The sequence below is a fragment of the Apodemus sylvaticus genome, chromosome 20 (genome assembly GCF_947179515.1).
Source record: "Apodemus sylvaticus chromosome 20, mApoSyl1.1, whole genome shotgun sequence".
In the NCBI taxonomy this organism is placed as follows: Eukaryota; Metazoa; Chordata; class Mammalia; order Rodentia; family Muridae; genus Apodemus; species Apodemus sylvaticus.
The window spans coordinates 2,714,865-2,739,159 of NC_067491.1; the positions used below are offsets into that span (position 1 = coordinate 2,714,865).

The following is a 24,295-nucleotide window of genomic DNA, read 5'->3' on the forward strand; positions in this document are numbered from 1 at the left end:
TCTGTCTTGAAAAAAACAAACAAACAAAACAAAACAAAAAAACAAAAAAAACCAACAACAACAACAAAAAACAAACAAACAAAAAACTAAGGGAATAGGAAAGCCCAGGGAATACCTTGTTCAATTTAGAAAGTGACTTAATTTGCTACACTTGCTATGATAAAACAGTGATGAAATCAACTTCTGGAGGACAGGCTACACTTCATGGTATACATCCAGTTACCAGTTAACCACTGAGAAATGTCAGGGACTACACTGAAGCAGGGCAGGAACCTGGACACAAGGAATGTAGCAGAAGCTGTGTAGGAGTGCAGCCTCCTGTCCTGCACCACATATCTCTCTGTCTCAATAATAGCTCCAGGGTGGCACCATCCTGGAGATCTCTGCCCTAATAATTCAAGTGTTAATCAAGCCAATATCCCATAGACTTCCCAATCTGGAGGCAGTTTATTTCACCTAAGATCCCTCTTCTCACCACCTTCTTCCCTTAGTAATTTTCCTATTGCTTTAATAAAACAGCTGGACTAAAGCAACTTACAGAAGTAAATACTTGCTTGGGAATTAGCTATCCAGACAGATTACAGTCCTTCAAAGTCATGACAGAGAAGCATAGCTGCAGGAAGGTAGGACAACCAACAGGAGGCAGAGAGCTGGTGGCTCTCAACTCAGGCAGCAAACACAAAGCACAGAAAGGACACTGCAAATCTCACCTGACTTCTGTCACCTTAAATTCTAACCAATGACAAACCTCCTATGGGGAAGCCAAGCCACTTAATCCACCCAAAAGTTTTCACAAAGATGGTGTCATAAATTATGATTTCTAGAATTAGTCAGTCGTCCCATTCAAACCATCAAAGGAAAACTCCACCTCCTCACACACCCTGCAAAGTATCACCAATTCAAGAAACCTGTGAGGTCATTAATTTGTTTTATTCAGTTAGTCTGGCATCATATCAGTTCTTAATTATTACATTGCTTAATAGATCCCCAATTCTTTGCAATATGTTTGAACAGTGCAAAGAACTTTGTGTCTCCATTTAAGACAGATACGTCACAGGTTCATATCTGTTTGGACTAACTGCTATTTTCCTCACGATTTTGGATTTCAATTTTTTATTGATTTCAATTTGGTAAACTATGTGAAATAATAGAGGATCTTGTTTATACCTTGTGGTATTACAGATGTCTATTATACAAATCATGATTGACAACAATGTTGATATATTTGGAGATGAGGACCATATCATTTGTGATAATAATAAAAAGAGGTCAAATGACTTAAAGATGTCAGTAAATACTGCTGGTAAGTCAGCTGTTATAAAAAAAAGCCATAGATGGTCACAGTGGGAAACCTTAAATGCTAATACTGCAGAATTAAAGATTTCATCTACTGCTCCTCGTGCAGAAGTCCATACAGGTTAAGAGAATTTGAATTAGTTACCAAATAGATGGAAGGATGCCATCATTTCCTGATTTCATAAATTTGAAAATAACGGAGCAGCATTAGAGCATATCATGATACTAAAGCATTGGAAAAGTGTTTTAAACAACACTTAACTTGTGTATGATTATATGAATATATACATAGGTATACATACAGACACACATATATACAAACTTACAAACATGTAGGTACGGCAATGGAATTTTTTTAGACCCTGTATGAATTCCAGAATATTATGTGCTACATTTCTTTCCTTTCTTTCCATGGTATATAATTCGTGTATGATATTCTGGATATGAAATTATTTTTAAAAAGTTCGCTTTAGGCTGGGGAGGTGGCTCATCGGTTAAGAGCACTGACTGCTCTTGCAGAGGTCCTGAGTTCAATTCCCAGCAACCACATGGTGGCTCACAACCATCTGTAATGAGATCTGATGGCCTCTTGTGGTGTGTCAACAATGAGACAAAGACAGCAACAATGTACTCACAAACATAAATTAAATAAATAAATCCTTTAGAAAAATAAAAATAAAAATAAAAGTAAATGTTCTCTTTAAATCAATTATTTTATTTAAAATCCATTCAACATGAATTTAAACTATAAGCTTAAACTATGTGCCAACAAGCTGTGCTATCTTGTACAAAAAATGATGTTTGAGAGATAATCTTGCCTAATAAGTAGCATTTGGTATACATATTAAGTTGCAACAGATTTACTACAACATGTATGTGAAGAATCTTAATAGGCAATACTTTCAAAATCAGATATAGTGTTAACTCAAGTAATTCTTTGTGTAGAGTTCAGAAAATATACTGATAACTTAGTCTTATTTTAAGTGGGGTGAATCTATAACGGAGAATGTTTAACTATGACATTTTTATATTTCCTTTAGCAGAGGACAATGAAACAACATCAACATAGAACTTTCCACAATGGAAACTTCTTAATGACTGAAGAAGGTGCCGGTCATGCTATTTCAACGTTCTGTTCTAGTTCCCTCTTAACCATAGCAGAAGAGATTCTTACAAGAAAGAATTTCAGTTTTTTATTTAGCTTCATTGTTACAAATAGTTTCATTCACTGTAATTATTTTATGTTATGTATTACATATTCTTATCTATTTTAATGAATGGTATTAAATTATGTTATTGCTTGGACTCCAGTGTGCCTGACTCTTGATTCTACACAGTATTTGGAAGATTGCATTTACAGTACTCTCTTCCACTTCTGTTAATCAGGCACCTGATTTCATGTGACAGATCCTCTAGAATCAATAAATTTTTTCTTCCAAACTACAAAAGAATGTCACTCTAAGTACTGCTCAAAAAAATAAAAGTTATTTGACCAAATTCTTCCAAATTCTCAACATAAAACTCTCCCCATATTCTGAACCAACAACTAAGGGATACACATGGTTCCAGCCAAAATATGTCAGAGGAGTTCCTTGTCGTGAATTAGTGGGAAGAGAGACCCTCGATCCTGTGAAGGCTCAATAGATGCCCCAGTGTGGAGAAATCAGTGGGGGGGGGGGTGTAGATGGGAGTAGGTTATGTGGAGGGATATATAATTGGAGCCAGGATGTGGGAGGAGGGTTTGGGGGTTTTCAGAGGTGGTATACTGGCAAAGGTTTTAGCATTTGAAATGTAAATGAAGAATATATTCAATAAAAAATATTAACTATAAAAGCACTCTCTATGACTAAGTCAACAATTTATTAATACAATAAAATCAAACTCACTCCTGTGCATTGTAGCAACACTTTTTAAAAAAATAATAATATCCTATTTCTGTGAAAAGGAACTCTAGAAAATTATTTACATTAGAAAAAATAGCTCATTATTTGGGGGCTCAAGTTATCATCATACAGTAGTTCTGATGTCAGGAGTTTATAGGTAGTAAAATTGTTCACCTAGTTGAGAAGCAGAGGAAAATGAATCCTCATATTCAGTAAGCTTTGTCCTTTTATACATACCAGGAACTATGACAGGAATAGTAGATCCCATTTGTATTGTTACTTTGACCATTTTTCAGTTACTTAAGTATAGACAGAATCTAATAACATTAAATATATCCTCAGAGTCATGCCCAGAATGCTTTCTCAGAGAAAGTTATAAATAAAATTCCAATAATGATCAGCATTAATTATCACACATAATAAATTAGAGGGAAATACAATTTTAAGAAAAAAAGAATTTTCAAAGTCCTTAGTGATCAGAGAGTGGCAAATCAAAATATCCCTGAGATTCTCCCTTACACCAATCAGAATATCTAAGATTAAAACTTCAGCTAACTACAAATGTTGGCAAGAATGTGCAGAAAGAGGAACACTCATCCATTGCCTTTGGGATTGCAAAGTGGTACAACCATTCTGGAAATCATTCTGGAGACTTCAGAAAAACATAAGTAGATCTACCTGAAGACCCTACAATACCACTCTTGTGAATATACACAAAAGATGCCTCACTGTTGCATAGGGTTATGTCTTCCACTATGTTCATAGCAGCCTTGTTTGTGATAGCCAGAAGCTGGAAACAACCAAGATGTCCCAGATAGCAGAATGGAAACAATATGTGGTTCATTTACACAAAGGAATCTATTTAACTCTTTTTTCTTTCTTTCTTTTCTTCTTTTTTTTAATTTGTTGATATATTTATTTACATTTCAAATGATTTCCCCTTTTCTGGACCCCCACTCCCCGAAAGTCCCATCAGTCCTCCTCCCTTCCCCTGTTTTCCCACCCAACCCTTCCCACTTCCCTGTTCTGATTTTGTTCTATACTGCTTCACTGAGTCTTTCCAGAACAAGGGGCCACTCCTCCGTTCTTCTTCTTCTTCTTTTTTTTTTTTTTTGATAGAAAAATCTTTTTTTTATTCGATATATTTTTATTTACATTTCAAATGATTTCCCCTTTTCTAGCCCCCCACTACCCGAAAGTCCCATAAGCCCCCTTTTCTCCGCCTGTACTCCCACCCACACCTTCCCACTTCCCCGATCTGGTTTTGCCGAATACTGCTTCACTGTGTCTTTCCAGAACAAGAGGCCACTCCTCCTTTCTTCTTGTACCTCATTTGATGTGTGGATTATGTTTTGGGTATTCCAGTTTTCTAGGTTAATATCCACTTATTAGTGAGTGCATACCATGATTCACCTTTTGAGTCTGGGTTACCTCACTTAGTATGATGTTCACTAGCTCCATCCATTTGCTTAAGAATTTCATGAATTCATTGTTTCTAATGGCTGAATAGTAATCCACTGTGTAGATATACCACATTTTTTGCATCCACTCTTCTGTTGAGGTATACCTGGGTTCTTTCCAGCATCTGGCAATTATAAATAGAGCTGCTATGAACATAGTAGAGCATGTATCCTTATTACATGGTGGGGAATCCTCTGGGGATCTATTTAACTCTTAAACATGAGGACATCCTGAGTTTTCCAGGCAAATGGATGGAATTAGACAATATCCTGATGAGGTAACTCAGACACAAAAAGATATGCATGGTATGTAATCACTAATAAGTGGATATTAACCACAAATCAAAAGAAATAAAAGAAATACAGAATACCCAAGATACAGTCCATAGAACTCAAGAAGATAAACAAGGAGAAGCACCCAAGTGAGGATGATTCAGTACCATTAGGAATGAGAAGAAAGCAATCACAAGGGAGTAGGAAGGACCTGGGAGGGAAAGTGGACAGGTGGGGGTTTGGGGAAAAGGGATTCTTATCTGTTATTGGGTGACAGAAAAGGAATGAAGCCCTGAGGTCCAGAAGAAAAAATGGAAACAGGCAACCACCGGAGGTAGGAGGTTGGGAGGAACCTCCAGAATGTACCAGAGACATGTGAGGTAAGAGACTCTCAGGACTCAAAGTGAAGAAAATAATGTGGTTTGGAGAAAATCTTGAGACAGTTCCTCTTCCTCACCATTATGGATTGGAGTAAGCCTAAATGGAACCTGTGACTGTATTGTATATGAAAATATACCTACTATGGCTGGATCAGGAGAGGGCTATAGGAATCTCTTTGATTCCCTTTGGTGTTTCTTCCAGCATATAAAAACACAGTATAGATTCCAGGATGTACACTTAAGTGTCTTAGTCAGGGTTTCTATTCCTGCACAAACATCATGACCAAGAAGCAAGTTGGGGAGGAAAGGGTTTATTGAGCTTACACTTCCACATTGCAGTTCATCAATAAATGAAGTCAGGACTGGAACTCAAGCAGATCAATAATCAGGAGCTGATGCAGAGGCCATGGAGGGATGTTTCTTACTGGCTTGCTTCCCCTGGCTTGTTCAGCCTGCTCTCTTATAGAAACCAAGAGCACCAGCCTAAAGGTAGTACCACCCACAAGGGTCCCTCCCCACTTGATCTCTAATTGAGAAAATGCCCCACAGCTGGATCTCATGGAGATACTTTCCCAAATGAAGCTCCTTTCTCTATGATAACTCCTGGCTGTGTCAAGTTGACACACAAAACTAGCCAGTACACTTAGGAGACAGGAAGTTCAAAAAAGTGTGGTTTTATGACATGTGTTTCTTTAGCTTGACATAATCTCAGGTTCCTCCTTCCACTCATTCTCCTTCCTCAGGTCAATTAGTCAAGATTCACCATATTTTATAATATAATAGAAATGATTATGATAATATCAGTGTGTGTAGGAGATAATATTTCATATAATTCCACTCCTTTTATGATGAGTAATGAAAAATTGAGGAAGCATTACCTTATTTTGTTATTAGAATACATGAGTAAATATTTTTGTTTCCTCTTCCACATAAAATTCTGAAGGTTAATGAGAGGATTTTAAGGCATCTCTGTCAGTGCTGAGCAAAACGCAAAGGAAAATTGTTATATGATTCTATCCTACTCTAGTCAGAATGTCTAAGATTAGTTTAAAAAGACAGCAAATGATAGAAAGGATGATGGGAACAGCAAAAGACTCATTTGCTGTTGATTTGAGTGAACACTGGAAGAGTCCCTGTGAAATTCAGGGTGGAATTTTCACAAAAGAATGAAAATTGATATTCCAAAAGATCCAGCTATACCAATATTGGGCATATATGCAATTGACACTATATGTTACAACAGATATTTACTTATATAGGTTCACTTCTGTTCTATTTCTAATAACTAGAAATTGGAAACAGCCTACATGTTTATCTCCTGAAGAACAGGTTGTAATAATGTGTCACATTTAAACAATCCAACACTATTCATCCATTGAGAAAAGTGAAATTATGTTATTTGCAGGTAAAAGAGCAGCACTAGGAAAAACCTGAAGAAGGTTGTTGTGATGTTGGCATGAAAATTGCTCAAGGCATCTTCTATGCTTCTGGTTTAGGCAGGATGGATACAGCCTAATTTACACTTACACTATGTGGACTTAGAGAAGTAGTCCTTCATGTTTTGATAAAACGATCCTCCTATATAAGCACATAGCACAGAGTCACTCATTATTGTCGTTGGTAGAAGCCAAGTGAAAAACCACTTATACTAAATATATTACAAACATATTCCAAAAGGATTGAATGATATACAACTTTTAAGTGTGAATTTACCTTATTTATCTCTTTTTAAATTATCTTTAATCTTTTACTGTCCAGTCTTTATCACCTTCCTGCTCCACCCTTCCTACAGTTCCTCTTCCCATTCTTCCTCTGTCCACCACAGTCTCTAGGATGTTGTCCCCACCTCTACATCCCATCCAACTAAGTGTACTCACTCCCTGGGCCCTCATGTTTCTCAAGAGTCAGGTGTATTTTCATTCACCTAGGAAAGAGCAAGCAGTCCTCTGCTGTATATGTGTTAGGGTCTTCATATAAGCTAATATATACTACCAAGTTGGTGGTTAGGTGTCTGAGAGATCTCAGGGGTCCATATCAGTTGAAACTGCTGGTTTTCCTCTGGTGTCATCTTCCTCCTCAGCTTCTTCCAGTCTTTCCCTAATTCAAACACAGGAGTCCCCAGCTTCTGTGCATTGGTTTGGTCTAAGTATCTGCATCTGACTCCTTAAGCTGCTTGTTGGTCCTTTCAGAGGCCAGCAATGCTAGGTTCCTGTCTGTAAGCACACCATGGCATCTGAAATAGTGTCTGGCTTTGGAGCATGCCCTTGAGCTAGATCCCATTTTGGGCCAGTTACTGGACCTTCTTTCCCTCACATTCTTCTCCATTTTTTCCCTCAGGAAAAATTTGGGTCATTATTTTTCAGACAGGAACAATTTTGGGTCAGAATTTTTTACTATGGGATGCTTTCCCTGTCTCTTCACTGGATCCCCTGTCTTTCTCCTGGAAGTGAACTCTACAACTTCCCTCTCCCCTCTGTTATATATTACATTTAAGATTCCTCCGTATGAGTCCTGGGGGTTTCTTAGCTCACAGGTCTCTGTTACATTCTAGAAGGTCCCCCCACCTCTTACCTTCCAAGGTTGATTGTTTGCATTCCTTCTTCTGGACCAAAGAGCCTCACTCCTGCTTCCCCATCTGCCCAACAAATAGTTAATCATGTTCCCTTTTCCCTCCCTGGATTCTCTCCCTCCTAGAAGTCTCCCAAGTCTCGCCTTCCCCATGATTGCTTTCTTCTCTCTTCCAAGTGTGATTGAGGATCTCACTTGAGCCCCTCATCTTGCTTATCTTCTTGAGTTCTGTGGATTGCAGAATCCTGGGTATTCTGTACATTTTGGCTAATATCAACTTATTAGTGAGTTCCTACCATGCATGTCCTTTTGGGTCTGAGTTACCTACTTCAGGACAATATTTTCTATACCTATTTTCCATACCTTTGCCTGAAAATCCATAATGTCCTCATTCTTAGTAGCAGAATTGTATTCCATTGCGGAAAAGAATCACATTTTCTGTATTCATTCTTCCAATATGGGACATCTGGGGAAATTACCACTTCTATGAAAATAGTGGAGTATGTACCCCTATAGCATGGTGGGGCATCTTTTGGGTATATACCCAAGAGTGGTACAGCTGAATCTCCTTTTAGATCTATTTCCAATTTTTTGAGAAAGCTCCAGATTGATTTCCAGAGTGGTTGTACCATTTTCCAATCCTTCCAGCAATAGAGGAGTGTTCCTCTTTCTCCACCTCCTCCCCAACATGTGCTTTCACCTGAGCTTTTGTTCCGGGCCTTTCAGATTGGTGTATGGTGGAATCTCAGGATCACTTTGATTCACTTTTCCCTGATCACTAAGGATTTTGAACATTTCTTCAAGTGCTTCTCAACTATTTGAGATTTCTCTGTTGTGAGATCTCTGTTTAGTTCTATACCCTGTTTTTGATTGAGTTGAATGGGAAATTAGCTTCTTGAGTTCTTATTTATTTTGGATAGTTGAGTTAGTGAAGATTTTTTTCCAATCTGCTGGTTGCTGGTATGTCTATTAACCATGTCCTTTGCATTCCAGAAACTTTTCAGTTTCATGAGGTCCCATTTATCAATTCTTGATCTTAGATCCTCAGCTACTGGAGTGCTATTTAGGAAATTTTATCACATGCCAATGAGTTTGATGTTCTTTCCCACTTTCTCTTCTATTATATTCAGTGTATTGGGTTTTATGCTGAGATCCTTGATTCACTTGGATTTAAGTTTTTTGCAAGGTCACAAGGTTCTTTTATCTCCGTAATGATTGCCAGTTATTCTAGGACCATTTCTTGAAGATGCTTTCCTTTGTTCATTGTATAATTTGGATTCTTTGTCAAAGAGCAAGCATCCATAATTGCATGATTATATTTCTGAGTTTTCAATACTATTCCAATGATGGACAAGTCTGTCCATGTGCAAATAGTGTACAGTTTTTATAAATATTGCTCTGTAGTATAGCTTGAGGTCAGGGATGGTGATTCCCACAAATGCTCTTTTATTTTTAACAATAACTTTCTCTTTCCTGGTTTTTTTTTTTTTTTGGGTCAGGTCAGACATCAATGAGAGGAGAGGCCCTTGGACCTGTGAATGCTCATTGCCCCAGATTAGAGGAATGCAAGGACAGGGAAGCAGGAGTGTGTGCATTGGTGAGCAGCAGGAGGGGATGGGATAGGTGGTTTTTGAGGGGAAATGAGAAAGGGGAATATCATTTGTAATGTAAATAAAGAAATTATCTAATAAGAAAATGAAAAAAGAAATGATAAATAACACTAAAAATGTATTAAGAATATGTAATGCAATGCAAAACAAAGTATAAATATATTAAAGGTGATAAACATATACACTGAAGCCTTCAAGCCAAATATGACTATTTCAAATGGCTATAGAAAGGAATTTCCCTAGTTGAAATTCCCTCCTTACTAGACATATTTAAGTTTAAATCATTTAGACAAACGAAACAGCCAAATTTATCCCCTGTCAAAATGACACACGGATATCATTCCGTAAATCCATGCTTATCCTCTTTTGTTCATTCCTTATTCCATAGTAATATCATTTGTTTTGAAGATTATATGTAAGTACACTGTATCTGTCTTCAGACACTCTAGAAGCAGGTGTCAGATCTCCTTATGATTCAAAGAAAAAAAAAGTGATATTACCCATATTCATTTAAATAAGTTACCCAAATTCATTTAAAGAAGACTTTGAAGTCTGTTATATAAAACAAAAGTAATTAACATTTACATTTTTATTACTAAAACTATTGAAAGGTTAAACAAAGTGAACAACATCAAATGAAGAACTTCTCAGTGATAAGGGGCACTGGGTCACCATCATAACATGGGGAGTTGGGGAGGGCCTTGAAGGGAGCAGCCACTCCCATGGCTCTGGAGCTCAGGTGTCCTTTTAAGATAGGAGCTGTTTTCCACCTTGGTTTTTCATTAGAAAAGTGTTGCGACCTTTTTCAGAAAAGGGGTTGATAAATCTACAAACACTTCAGTCATTCAGAAAGAATACTGGTCAGAGAAAGTTCTGTGATGAGCAACCAAACATTTCAGGGCCTTCTGTTTCCTGGAGAAATGCCAGGACATGAAACATCCCTCTACATGTGACAATGACAAAAACATTAAATTAGATGTCATTGTAACTTACACAGTCATGGACGCTGACTTAAAACAGGTGGACAGGCTCAGGGTGCTGCGACGCACATGAGCTATAGATACAGTTAGTTCTCCTCCATTCCACTATGTTGAAAGACAATACCAACACTGCCTGGAGAGCTGTCTGGACAGTTCCTAAACTCATGTACATACAGAACTCATCTACTAAAGGCAGAGGCACCTTACAGGGATCAAGTAGCATACAATGTATGACCATGTAATAGTTAGGTTATATAAGACTCAAATATCTGACCACAAAAACATTATTTTATCTGTTTAATATTTCAACCTTGTCAACATTTAGTAAAGTTAAACACCAAGAGGACCGAAAGAGGCACACTCCTCCACTGCTGGTGGGAGTGTAAGATGGTACAACCACTCTGGAAATCAGTCTGGCGATTCCTCAGAAAACTGGGCATGACACTTCCAGAGGACCCTCCTATACCACTCCTGGGCATCTACCCAGAGGATTCCCCAGCATGCAATAAGGACACAGGCTTCACTATGTTCATTGCAGCCTTATTTATAATAGCCAGAAGCTGGAAAGAACTCAGATGTCCCTCAATAGAGGAATGGATACAAAAAACGTGGTATATTTACACAATGGAATACTACTCAGCAATTAAAAACAATGAATTCACGAAATTTGTAGGCAAATGGTTAGATCTGGAAAATATCATCCTAAGTGAGGTAAACAAATCACAAAAGAATACACATGGAATGCAATCTCTGAAAAGTGGATATTAATTAGCCCAGAAGCTCTGAATACCCAAGGCACAATTAGCATAACAAATGACTCCCATGAAGAAGTAAGGAGAGGGTCCTGATCCTGGAAAGGATTGATCTAGCATTGGAGGGGAGTATCAGGACAGAGAAAAAGGAGAGAGGTGATTGGAGAATGAGTGGATAGAAGAAGGTTTATGGGACATATGGGGAGGGGGGAACTAGGAAAGGGGAAATCATTTGGAATGTAAACAAAGAATATAGAAAATAAAAATATATAATTAAATAAAAACGCCAATTATTAAAAGGCAAATACAACACCTAATTCATACCTCACAACAATATTCTCAGGCTGCCAAAACAATGCAATTTACCTGTTCTCACACTTACTGTATTGCCTGAGCTTCCAAAATTTTAACTAAAACTACCTTTTTTTTGCGATCACCTGTGTATAGGACACCTGCTCCTGAGGCATAAAAGCAGTGCCTAAGATCTGTTTTCAGGCAAGCTACAAAATCACCATTCCAAGTCTTCTTGTTTGAGCAAAATAATTTCCTTCACACACAATGACTGGAAAAGAAGTTAGGTGACAGTTACTGCCATTTAGTGACACATTTCTCAGTATTTTGTACGTGGGAAATGCATCTGAACTGCAGAGCCAACTCTGCACAAAGGCCTTACTTTGTGGAATTTGCACTTTGGTGGAAAGTTTAAACAACCAATAAAACATTTCCTTTTCTCTGTGTGGTCATCAATCCAGCATGCAGTATAAAACCACAACAAAAGCCAAAGTGCAATCTTAAACTTTCTGTGTCTACATTCTTGGTTTCGTTGCTTAAGTACAGACAGGGCATGGGATCATTTGCTCTGGGCTGCCATTCCACATTTGATCCTGCTAAACTGCCCAACAAGCAGCCCAGGCAGACCTGGGCACACCCTCCATGGATGGTCAGACTCACATGATTATTTCTACCCAACCACAATTATAGTTCTCTGGGAAACAAGGTTGATTGCTAGAATTCCCCCTGAAACTGATACAAAGAAACTAACCACCAAGTTTATTTTCCATTTTAAGTCTTCTGTATTCAACCAGTTCTGATCTAAAACAATCACTATACAAGGCTGGTATCATACTTGTTATTTTGTTTCTTTCTGACTACCTACCAGGCTTACTCCCAAGCAGGATAAGTACAAAACTTTGTTACAAAACATGGAAAAGAAGGCTGCAAAATTGTCTCTCCACAAATGGGTAATTTGAGTACAGTATAAATATAAGGACAGAGAAAAAGGAGGGAGGTGATTGGAGAAGGAGAAGGGATGGAGAGAAGAAGGTTTATGGGACATATGGGGAGGGGGGATCCCGGAAAGGGGAAATCATTTGGAATGTAAACAAAGAATGTAGAAAATAAAAATATTAAAAAAAACTATAAATATAAGAACACTGTCTCATTTCTACAAAACATGAACAGAAAAGTACAAAAACATCCAGATTTTGTAAATGGTATTGCAGAAATGTTTGTTTGAATGCTGATGATTTAGAGCAAATTTTCTTCCTTTTCCTTACAAGAGTGAGAGACAGACTGAGAGAGAGAGAGACAGAGACAGAGACAGAGACAGAGAGACAGAGATACACATACAGAGAGACACAGAAAAAGTTCTAAACAAGGAAAGATACCAAACAGATTTCCAATCAGAAAAGTAAATTAATAAACTTCCATCAGAAACAGCCCCCCCCCATTAAACAGCCCAGAGGCCATGTTTATTTGTGGATAGGAACATAGATTCCATTCCTGAAGAGGCTTTCGAAGAAGCCTGAAGGTGATGGATGCCACAGGGTGCCTCAGCCAAAGACCGGCAAGGGTTCGAGGATGCTCCCGGGCCTCTCTGCCAAGGAGATTCTGTTCAGCTTGCTCACCTCCGCCTGCCAGCCTAGGATCTTCTTGGTTGTCATGTGTGGATGAGCATGCTTTGTCAGGTGGTCACACTGTATGTAGTGCCAGTCACACACAGGACACACCAGCTTCTTCCCTCCAATGTGAGTTCTGTGGTGGCGAGACAGCTCATCTGACCTTGCAAACTTGTTATCCCAGTCATCACATTACAGATTCGGATAAAAGGTAAGTGTGTGGGCAAAGATGATCTTAAAAGTGGGCAATTTTGAAGTAGATCTTCTGAGGTGCTGTACAGCAGTGGTGATGTAACCAGAATCAGAGACAGGTGTGAGGGGTCTCAATTTTCACTTTTTGAACTCACAATTTCTAATTGTGTCTTGGGATAATATGAAAGAATAATATTTATTGAACAATGCTTTACAATTCTTTATTTTGGTAGTATAGAGTAAGGAAGGAGTCTGTATTATTGTAGAAGTCACTAAGCTATGACATTCACTCTCCTGGATACCTTCTAAGAATAATGGACTTACTGTAACAGAAAATATTTTCTGTCATCTCACTACCAAAGCCTTGTAGCCTTTTTGTCCTTCTGTCAGACACATGGAACTTGAGAAGGAACTACTGGTTTGATGTCTAAGCTTACAAACTTTGAGTAATAAACAGACCTATAAATTAGATACCTACACTGTTGTATTCTTATCACTGGGGAGGGGGGCGGGAAATCATTAAACTTAGGATTTTATATAAGAAGCAAACATTTATACAGTTTTCTTATATGCAGAACATGTTTCATCCAGTGTTATTTAATAATGCTTTTGTTCTTTTTTAATATTTTCTATATTTACATTTCTAATGTTTCCCCTTTCCATGTCTCCTCCTCATAAAATCCCTGTCCTATCCCCCTGCCCCTGCCTCTATGATGGTGCTTCCCCATCACCTACTAGCAATAGGACAAAATGGCAACCAACATATTAGGCAAATCTTTACCAGTCCTACACCTGATACAGAGCTAATATCCAATATATACAAAGAATTCAAGAACTTAGAATCCAGTGAACAAAATAACCCTATTAAAAAATGAGGCACAGAGCTAAACAAAGACTTGCTGAGGGAGGAATACTGAATGGCTAAAAAGCACCTAAAGAAATGTTCAAAATACTTAATAATGAGGGAAATGCAAATCAAAACATCCCCGAGATTCCCTCAAAATCTGTAAGAATGGCTAAGAGCAAAACTCAGGTGAGAACAGATGCTGGCAAGGATATGGAGAAAGAGGAACACTCCTCCTCTGCTGCTGTGGCTGCAAGCCAGAACAATCACTCTGGAAATCAGTTTGGAGGTTCGTTTAATATATTGGACAAAGTACTACCAGCGTACCTAGCAATACTACTCCTAGGCATATACCAAGAAGATGCTCCAACTTGTAATAAGGACACATGCTCCACTAATTTTATAACAGCCTTAGTTATGAGAGCCAGAAGCTGGAAAGAATCCAATTGTCCTTCAGAAGAGGAATGGATGCGGAAAATGTGGTCCATTTACACAATGGAGCACTAGTCAGCTATTAAAAACAGTGAATTCATGAAAGCCTTAAGCAAAAGGCTAGAACTAGCCAATTTCATCCTAAGTGAGCTAACACAATAAAAAAGAATACACAGTGTATGTACTCCATGATAAGTGGGTATTAGCCCAGAATCTCAGAATACCCAACATAAAATTCACAGAGCACATGAAGCTCAAGAAGAGAGACCGAAGTGTGTATACTCGAGTCTTTCTTAGAAGGGATATCAAAATACCCAAGCCAGGAGAAACAGAGACAAAACACAGGGCAGGGATTTGAAGGAAAGGCCATTGTGTTGATGATCAGTAGAGTATAGAATGGCAATCTATAAGGTAGTTATTGAAGAAACTAGCAATAAAAATGAAATCTGGTCTACGTATACAACTTCCCCATCTCTAGTGGAAGGACTTTAAGTCAGCTTTGCAATACATAATTTCACATACATATTTATTGTTGCCATGTTTAAAAGAGTCAGGTAAAAGAATGAGCATAGTTGACCATCATATGAAGAATGTTGAAATAAAATGTGCACTTGTACTTAAAAGAATCTCATTAAAATATGTCAGTGTTAACTTTGAGGATATCTTGTCCCCATCTGAGAAAAGTATAGCAGCTATGGATCACTAAGATGAAAATGGTCTTTAGGCATGTGTATGAGGGGTTGTTAATTGATGAAGGAGGACCCATGCAACTGTGGACATTGTCCACCATTCCTTGGAAGGAGTTCCAGGGCAACTAAGCATGAGCTTGGGAGTCAGCCAGCAAAAACAGTGCTCATTGCTGCAGAAGATTCTGTATATCATGGCTGGGAGTAGAGTATGCTGGAGCACACAGCATTTTAGCCTTGCAGAAAGGGAACAAAGAAGAAGGGATGCACTCCTCTGGTGGCCATCTCCTTTGCTACTGTTTATTCAACCTCAGCTTCCAGGTCAAGGAACACACACTTCCCACATTCAGACTGGAACACTTGGATCTTTTCATTCCATCTAGAAAACCTCTAACACATAAACCAGAAGCAAGTGTCTCTGAATTCATAGATGATTCCGGTCAACGTGACACTGTATAAATCATGAAACCATAGTTCTCAATCCCTATTTATTAATTACTGTATACCTTTCTTCATCTTTGCTTTGAAAAGCAAGTGCTTCAAGATTCTAATAGGCCTAAGGAGACATTCTCAGTAGCTGCAATTCCTGACCAAAAGGCAAGAGAACTCTTGTCAAAACAATTCCCCACAAATACTTGCACATGCATGATTATGGCTGCATTGTTTCAAAGAGCCAGGAAATAGAATGGGTCTAGCAGCCAATCATCCAAAGAACATTAAAATAGCATGTGCCAAAATACATAACAGAATTGTATTAAAAGGTCTCAGTTATCTTGAATGATTGCTGGATACACCCTAACGCATCAAAGACACAAAATTAGATTTTCTGATACTCATATTTCAATACTCAATATTCAGGCTTTTTTCCGATATACTTTTTATTTACATTTCAAATGATTTCCCCTTTTCTGGATCCCCACGCCCTGAAAGTCCCATAAGCCCTCTTCCCTTCCCCTACACCCCATCCACCCCTTCTCACTTCCTTCTTCTGGTATCGCCCTATACTGCTACACTGAGTCTTTCCATAGCAAGGGGACACTCCTCTGTTCTTCTTGGACATCATTTGTGTGTGGATTATATTTTGGGTATTCCAATTTTCTAGGCTAATATCCACTTATTTGTGAGTGCATACTGTGATTGATCTTTTGAGACTTGGTTACCTCACTTAGTATGCTGTTATTCATCTCCATCCATTTGTGTAAGGATTTCATGAATTCATTGTTTCTAATGGCTGAATAGTACTCCATTTTTTTATCTATTCCTTCGTTGAGGGATACCTGGGTTCTTTCCAGCTTCTGGCTATTATAAATAGGGCTGCTATGAACATAGTGAAACATGTGTCCTTATTACATACTGGGGAATCCTCTGGGTATATGCCCAGGAGTGGTATAGCAGGGTCCTCAGGAGGTGACATGCCCAGTTCTCTGAGGAACTGCCAGACTGAGTTCCAGAAGTTTGTACCAATTTGCAACCCCACCAGCAATGGAGGAGTGTTTCTCTTTCTCCACATCCTCGCCCACATGTGCTGTCTCCTGAGTTTTGAATCTTAGCAATTCTGACTGATGTGAGGTGAAATCTCAGGGTTGTTTTGATTTGCATTTTTCTAATGACTAATGATGTTGAGCATTTTCCAAGATGCTTCTCAGCTATCCGAAGTTCTTTGGGTGAAAATTCTTTGTTTAGCTCTGTACCCCATTTTTAATAAGATTATTTGGTTTTATGGGGTCTAACTTCTTGATTTCTTTGTATATATTTTATATTAGCCCTCTGTCAGATGTTGGGTTGGTGAAGATCTTTTCCCAATTGGTTGGTTGCTGATTTGTCCTTTTGATGGTGTCCTTTGCCTTACAGAAACTTTGTAATTTTACGAGGTCCCATTTGTCAATTTTTGATCTTAGAGCATAAGCTATTGGTGTTCTGTTCAGGGCCTTTCCTCCTGTACTGATGTCCTCAAGGGTCTTCTCTAGTTTTTTTTCTATTAGCTTCAGAGTGTCTGACTTTATGTGGAGGTCCTTGATCCATTTGGAGTTGAGCTTACTACAAGGAGGTAAGGATGGATCAATTCACATTCTTCTGCATGCTGACCACCAATTGAACAAGCACCATTTGTTGAAAAGGTTATCTTTTTTCCATTGGATGTTTTCAGCCCCTTTTTTGAGAATCAAGTGGCCATAGGTGTGTGGGTTCATTTCTAGATCTTCAATCCTATTCCATTGATCTGCCTGATATTCAGGCTTTTTTAAGAAAATGCTTTTCAGTGAATTTTACCAATTCTAAACATCAGTGAGATATTATATCTTGTGTAAATAAATAATCTACATTATGGAAACTCCAAATTAGCATCAGTAATCAATCCATTGTTTCAATCATTTTCATTGGTTTCTGTTAAAACACTTTAATCTTCTAATTATTTTCAAATAAACATATGAGTCATTATTAACTATACAGTTAATCCACAGTTCAATACAAGTTAGAATATCTATTTTCTAATTAATACATCATAACCTATGACAGATAATATTGATTTTTGACATTATTAATTCTAAACACATTCAGGAAATATGGCACTCATGCACTGCCAATGAGTCCCAGCTGCATCTGACGTCCAACTCAAGGACTGAAGACCAGGGGATACCTATGATTCCTCTAGGCCTTGGGAGGCAGATGAGGACTGCTCCAAAAGATGCAGAAAAATTGCATCTGATGTTGAAAATTGGATCCAGGATGCAAGTGGCTATTGGAACTAAATTTGACTTTATATTTCTTACCCTTTAAAAACGGAATTATAGGCCAAATCTAGAATTAGTTGGAGGGATGCACGGAAAGACCCTATGATCCAATAAGCACGACTTAATGGGTAATCTAGTGAGATCTCAGAAACCAATGACAACAGCTGTGTAGACAGTGAAGGCTAGAGAATTTGACAGCAATCAGGTTGAAGTCCTTTTACATCTCATCCTGCAAAGGAATATTTTTCTGCATTTATCTATGCCTGGAGGTTTCAAATGACTCTGAGATAAAAATGACTGAATGACTTCCACCTGCCTCATCCACATCCTGCCTGTGACATGTGTCTGCCGTGTTCATAGGCACCTCAGCCTAAATCTTTTGATGTGCAAGGAACATAATATGGAATCTAGGCTCAAACATTTTCCAAATTACATTGTAATAAACATCTGAGAAAAGGGGTCAGGAGTGTGTACCTTTCTGAGGTAAAGAATTAAGTGGAATCCTTTTTCAAAATAAATGACCAAGGTAGTGGATTCTGTATTATCATATATCACAATTATCAAAAACTATGAAACTGTTATTAAATTGATGCAACTTGTTATCATATTTAATATTACTTGCTAAATGTATACTAAATAAACTTGTTTGAGGTACTTTTTACTTACTTTGTATCTGAGGGTATATATGTGAACAGGCACCACAGCATGCATATAGAGGTAAAAAGATCAGTCCTTTCTCTCCACCATGTGAGTCCGGGAGTAACTCACATTATCAGCCTGGGAAGCAACTCATACCAATTCCTCCTGTTCATATTGAATCTTAGAATTACCAAACCCCCTAGAGTGTGTACTGGTAGCAGTCAGAAGGAAGAAGCCTCCATTACCTTCCTCTTCTATGATCTACAGTATAAAACTCACTCAGGGTTTAGTTAATAGGAATTTTATCTTGTCTGCCCAGGTGCTACACAATGCGTACTGTGATTGCTGTTTCTAAAGCCAGAAAATAGGTGTTCTAACACTGAGCCACACAGTGGCAATAACTCAAGAACATGTGGATTTCTCTATTTCAAAATGCAGTTATACTACCCAAAAGATACTTCTTCCTATCACAGATACACTTATTCAAACCTGTTCAGTGCTACAGCGTTCACAGTAACCAGAAGTTTGGAACAACCTATATGGTGCTCAACTGAAAAGCAGGTAAACAAAATGTGGTACATTTACACTATAGAGCATTACATAGACATTTACATGAATGAATAAATTATGAAATTCAAAGCTAAATGGAACAAGAAAAAGGCCCAGTGCTTTCTGCTTCTCTTTTCCATTTCATGCTAGCTTTGCTTAGATGAATTGGAGGGCTCTGTTCTTCTTTTCTTGTATTCAGTCTTCTTTGACATCATTTTGCCCTCCCATTCTGCACAGTGCCCTGATATATGAATGTATCTGGGTAGGAGGATTAATGGAGACACATCACATAGGGCTGTGTTTTTCATAATCTGTCTCTGTCTGTCTGCCTTCTGTTTGCAGTCTGTCTGTCTCTGTTAGTCTTTCTCTGTCTCTATCTCCTCACTTTGCCTGTCTCTGTCTCTCTGTATTTCATTCTATCCTGTTTCTGTCTCACTTTCTCTCTTTCTGTCTCAGTCTGTGTCTCTATCTCTCTGTCTGTCTCTCTCAGAATGTCTGTCTCTGTCCCTGTCTCTGTCTCTCTCTGTGTGTCTCTGTGTCCCTCTGTTTGTCTCTCTGTTTGTCTGTCTCTCTGTCTCTGTCTCTGTGTCTGTCTCTCTGCATCCTTTGGTTTATCATGAAAATCTCTGATATGACATCAGTGATTCTACCTGCTGCAGGAGGAAGCCTTTCTTAAAATGGCTGAATAGGGAACTGATCAGTGGGATTAGAAGAATTGGACTGCTAGATTGTTTCTTTTATTTAATTGTTTAGAGCAGTAGCATTTGATTTTAAACTAGGTCTCTGGCCATCTACACTCTATGTTTTTGTTACCTAAGCAGTGTCTTGTATGGATTCTATCTAACTAATTGGGCCTTAAGTCAAATCAGACATTTCTATATTATACCTAGATGTTCTCTGACACCACTGCCCTAGCATATCTGGCAGGTAGAACTGCTCAATGAGACTGAATAACAGACTTTCAACAGAAAATACTGTAGGTCAAGGGTTTCGTGGCTGAATTGGTATTTGTTTCTCTTTTGGTGGCCAACAGAGAACTCTCCTACAACAAAGAAACTAGAACATAAGGGTAAAGGTTTGAAGCATGCATCTGCTCTACTTCAATTTCGATGTGCTGAGTAGGTGTTGGCCTAAGCAATTGAACTCTACTCTCAGTTAGCAAAGAGTAAACAGTTGTCTTAGCAACAGCCTGGGTTGTTTGTATATTTCCATGGGATGACCTTGCAGAACAACTCAAATGAATGCAATGCAGTCACTTTTCATGGAAGCCTTATTGGTGACAAAAAGTGGCCAGTAGAGATTTTGTATGCCCCATCAGTAGAAATCACTAAGATTGCCTTCCTATAATTTAGGATTTCCAGTACACTAGGTTTCCATATTATGTCTCAAATGCCACTGCAACTGAACCTATATCTCCCAGGATTCTCTTCCTTTCCCTTAGCTCCCTTCCTATTCCTCAGGGACTGTGTCCATTGTCTTTTACATAGGTCACCTGTAAAATCTAATCAATCTCTCACTTCCATGGAGATGCATGTATCCATCCTAGTTCATTTCTTCATACCCTATCTCTGGATGTATGGATTAAATGTTGGATTTGGTTAGTATCCTTTAGTGACTACTATCCAGATGTAAGTGCATACATATAATATGTATATTTCTGGATCTTGGTTATGTCACTATGGTTGTTTTTTTATTACCAAAGTTTTTTCAGCAAATGCCATGATGTCATTATTTTTTAAAATATCTAATCTGCCACTATGTAAATGTATCACATTTTCCCTAAAGGATCTTTTCAATCTAGGACCATGCTTTGGTTCTTGGAAATTGCCCAGTGAGATTAAATGACAAACTTTCAACAGTAATATCTTTGTTCAGCCTAGAGGTATCTCTCCTTCTTCTTCCATTTCCTGATGATTTGAATGAGAACAGCCCCACAGACTTATGTATTTGCATCATTAGTCTCCTGTAATGAACTGTATGGAAGGTCAGAAGGTATGCCCCAGTTGAAATTATGGTGCTTATTTTTAGAAGAATGAAACTTGGGGGACTGTAGGATGGGATGTGTCAATGGAAGTATATATTAGAGGAAGTAGGTCACTAGGGGAGACTCTTGGAGGAAGTGTTTCACTGGGGGTAGGTTTTGAGATTTAAGATACCAGTAACAGGACCTGAATGTAACTCTTTTTTTTTTCTTATGTCTGTCCCTGTCTCCATCTCTCTCTGTCAGTCTCTGTCTCTCTGTATCTCATTCTATCCTGTTTCTGTCTCCCTTTTTCTCTGTCTGTCTCTGTCTCTATCTCCCTGTCTATCTCTCTCAGTCTGTCTGTCTCTCTGTCTCTGTGTCCCTCTGTCTCTCTGCCTGTCTGTCTGTCTGTCTGTCTGTCTCTCTCTCTCTCTTTCTCTCTCTCTCTCTCTCTCTCTCTCTCTCTCTCTCTCTCTCTCTCTCCTCTTTCTCTCTCTGTCTCTATCTCTGCCTCTGTACTCTTTGGTTTATTACAGAAAAACTCTGATACGACATCAGTGATTCTATCTGTAAAACTATAAGGAAGCCCCAATTAAATACTTGCTGTTCAAAGAAATTCCCCAGTCCTGGTGGTTCTTCACAGCAATTAAACAGCAAATAAACACCCACTGAGGACATATCTGTGTCTATAACATACACTAATATTATGTTAGGATGTATAATCACATTTCAATGATAAGTGTCTTATTAACACTTGCAAGAAATGTGTGACACTCTTTCTTAACTAAGAGCCCAGGAAATAGGAACTATCATCTTTGGGTCTTGTGCTTATAGCTGCCATCATTTCAGCCATGTCGGGCTGCCCTAGGCTTGCTTTCTAGCATGGTGTCAAGTCTGTCCCTTTTAAAACATGGCTTCTGAGATTACTGTTGGCTTTCATCTGCCTTCTGACATCAGATTCCTTCTCAGCCAATCAGCACTTAATGGAATCTTGAGGTTACCATGGAGCTGAGTAAACAAGTCTGGCTCAGTGTTCAGTTGAACTGCTTCAACGCATACACGTGACTTGTGCTTGTGAATCTCAATAACCCCTTTACCTTGTGAATACCAATAACCCGTTTACCATCCCTTTATCCAAATCCTATACCTCTACTTGTCTTCCTGCCTCCACAATGTCAGGTAGGAAAGAAACTAAAATGTTTATTTAATTGAAAGTCTCTCAAATAGGGAATCATCAAAATAAGGTGGGATTGGAAAGAAAGTATTGAAGGACAAGACTGTGCCCTAACTAAGGTCTTGGATCTGACCTTTCCTAGGGTTGTAACTTTGTCCTGAACCTTGACTTATCTACTTGCTGGCAGATTCTAGGGCTCTCTAGGGAATTGAGTCTTTAGGAGGAGGGGATAGAGAAGGAATCCAGATAGTTCTTGGGGCTGTTTCAACTGAAGCAGAGAGAGAACTGTGTATAGACACAGGAGAACTGAGGCCCAAGATGCTTTTCTTTTGATGACAGACTACAGAGTATTACACAATAGTACTTCAAAGATTAGCTGATCAACAGTAATGTTGAGATAAGGAGATTCAATAAAACATCTTCCACTGTTCAATTAGCAACTTAGATTGACCAGTTTTTGCCAACTGGGTAGATGTATTTTCCTCCTACATAGTTTCACATTTGTGTTCTCTGAAGCTGTCAGGTGGAAACAAGTCTTTCCCTGACAAAAGGACAGTTTGTTACATTCACCTGCACACGAACAGCTGTGTCCACCCTGGTGATGCACACTGGGTTGAAGATGGGCACCTTACTAATGGAGGAGGTTTCCACTCAATTTTGGCAAATGGTTTAAGATAATTACATTCCTTGATTGTCATTACAAACAAACTCCTATTGTGAATAGCTAGAGTATGGTGGCATACACCTTTAATGTCCACCCTTGGGAACCAGAGGCATGAGAACCAATGTGAACATGAGAGTTTCTCTTGGACAGTAACTTCAAGAGAGTCACTCAGGGGCTATAAGACGGTTCCTCGAGTAATAAAAGGAAATGAATTTTAAAAATTAGCATTCCCAGTAGTAGCTCTCTTACATCTGAAACCCACTAAGAAGGAAGGGTGGATCACAGGGCAGCAAGCAAACTGATACTCTTGAGAAGGCAAGCTAGGGACCATTTATAAAAAGATCACACCACCTTTACCTAGAGACAGTGAAGAAAATGAAAAAAATGGGGCAAGATTGCTGGAGAGGAGAATATGAAGAATAGATGAAAGGAGAAGACAGAACATAGGGGTGTTAGCCATGTAACACAGGAAGCTCACCACTGAATGCTCAAGGCAGACAAATGATATTAATAAATACATTTTCAAAGGAACACTGGCTAAAAATTACTGAGTACATGGCAAACATTGAAGGATTTAATGAAATATAGGTCAAGAGTTCAGGAATGATGCTGAGGCTGGGACAGGATATGACTAGAACCAGTAACTTATCAGAAAAAACACATTTCATGTTTAGATATTGTCTTCTGAGTCCCTAAACCCTGATGATGCTTTACAATTAGGAAATGAGCTTTCTATGCATATATTGTAGAACCAATTCTTAGTGCAATGTCTGGGCTCAAGAGTAAAATTCTAGCTCCCAGGTGGCATAGGCAGAAGGAGTGATGGTAGTTTATCCACATTCTAGAAAGAATGATAAATTATAGGCAAACCCTGGCCATGAAGTCAAATTATTACTAAAAAGAATTAGAATTTTTTTTTGAGAACTTGTGTTTGGGGATTTTGTTTTACACTGACCTTGAGCATACACAGGGTCTGGAGAAATCATGGTGATCTAGATATTCTTTAGTATTAGAGATCAAACTGAAGCAAATTTCCCAGCTTTATACTCATTTACCTCACTAGACACAGTATAATCTTTGTAACAAGGAATTACAAATCTACGAAGATAAGACAGGAATCCATAAAGACACAGTTGTATATCACTAATAAACTTGTGCATCCCCAACAGGTAATTCTTGGGATAGAGGTACCAGTACAGTTTCTTGATACTATTCCACCTATTAGCCAATCAAAACCTGAATCATCTTGAGGTCCCTATGATAAGTACAAAGCTGTTTTCCCAAACTGTGTTCACATTGCCAACCTCACAATGTCTGGTATGG

The 24,295-nt window shown here is 38.4% G+C and overlaps 1 protein-coding gene and 1 long non-coding RNA gene across 2 annotated transcripts in view; both read left to right on the forward strand.

Moving 5' to 3' along the window:
* LOC127671348 (uncharacterized) overlaps positions 1–2,921 on the forward strand; it is a 31,716-nt gene extending 28,795 nt beyond the window's left edge. The window contains exon 4 of the long non-coding RNA XR_007974719.1: positions 2,337–2,921. This is a non-coding gene — a long non-coding RNA (uncharacterized LOC127671348). The remainder of the gene's footprint in view (positions 1–2,336) is intronic.
* Positions 1–24,295, forward strand: part of LOC127671280 (zinc finger protein basonuclin-2-like) — a 221,189-nt gene that overhangs the window by 114,428 nt on the left and 82,466 nt on the right. The gene's annotated exons all lie outside the window — the stretch shown is intronic.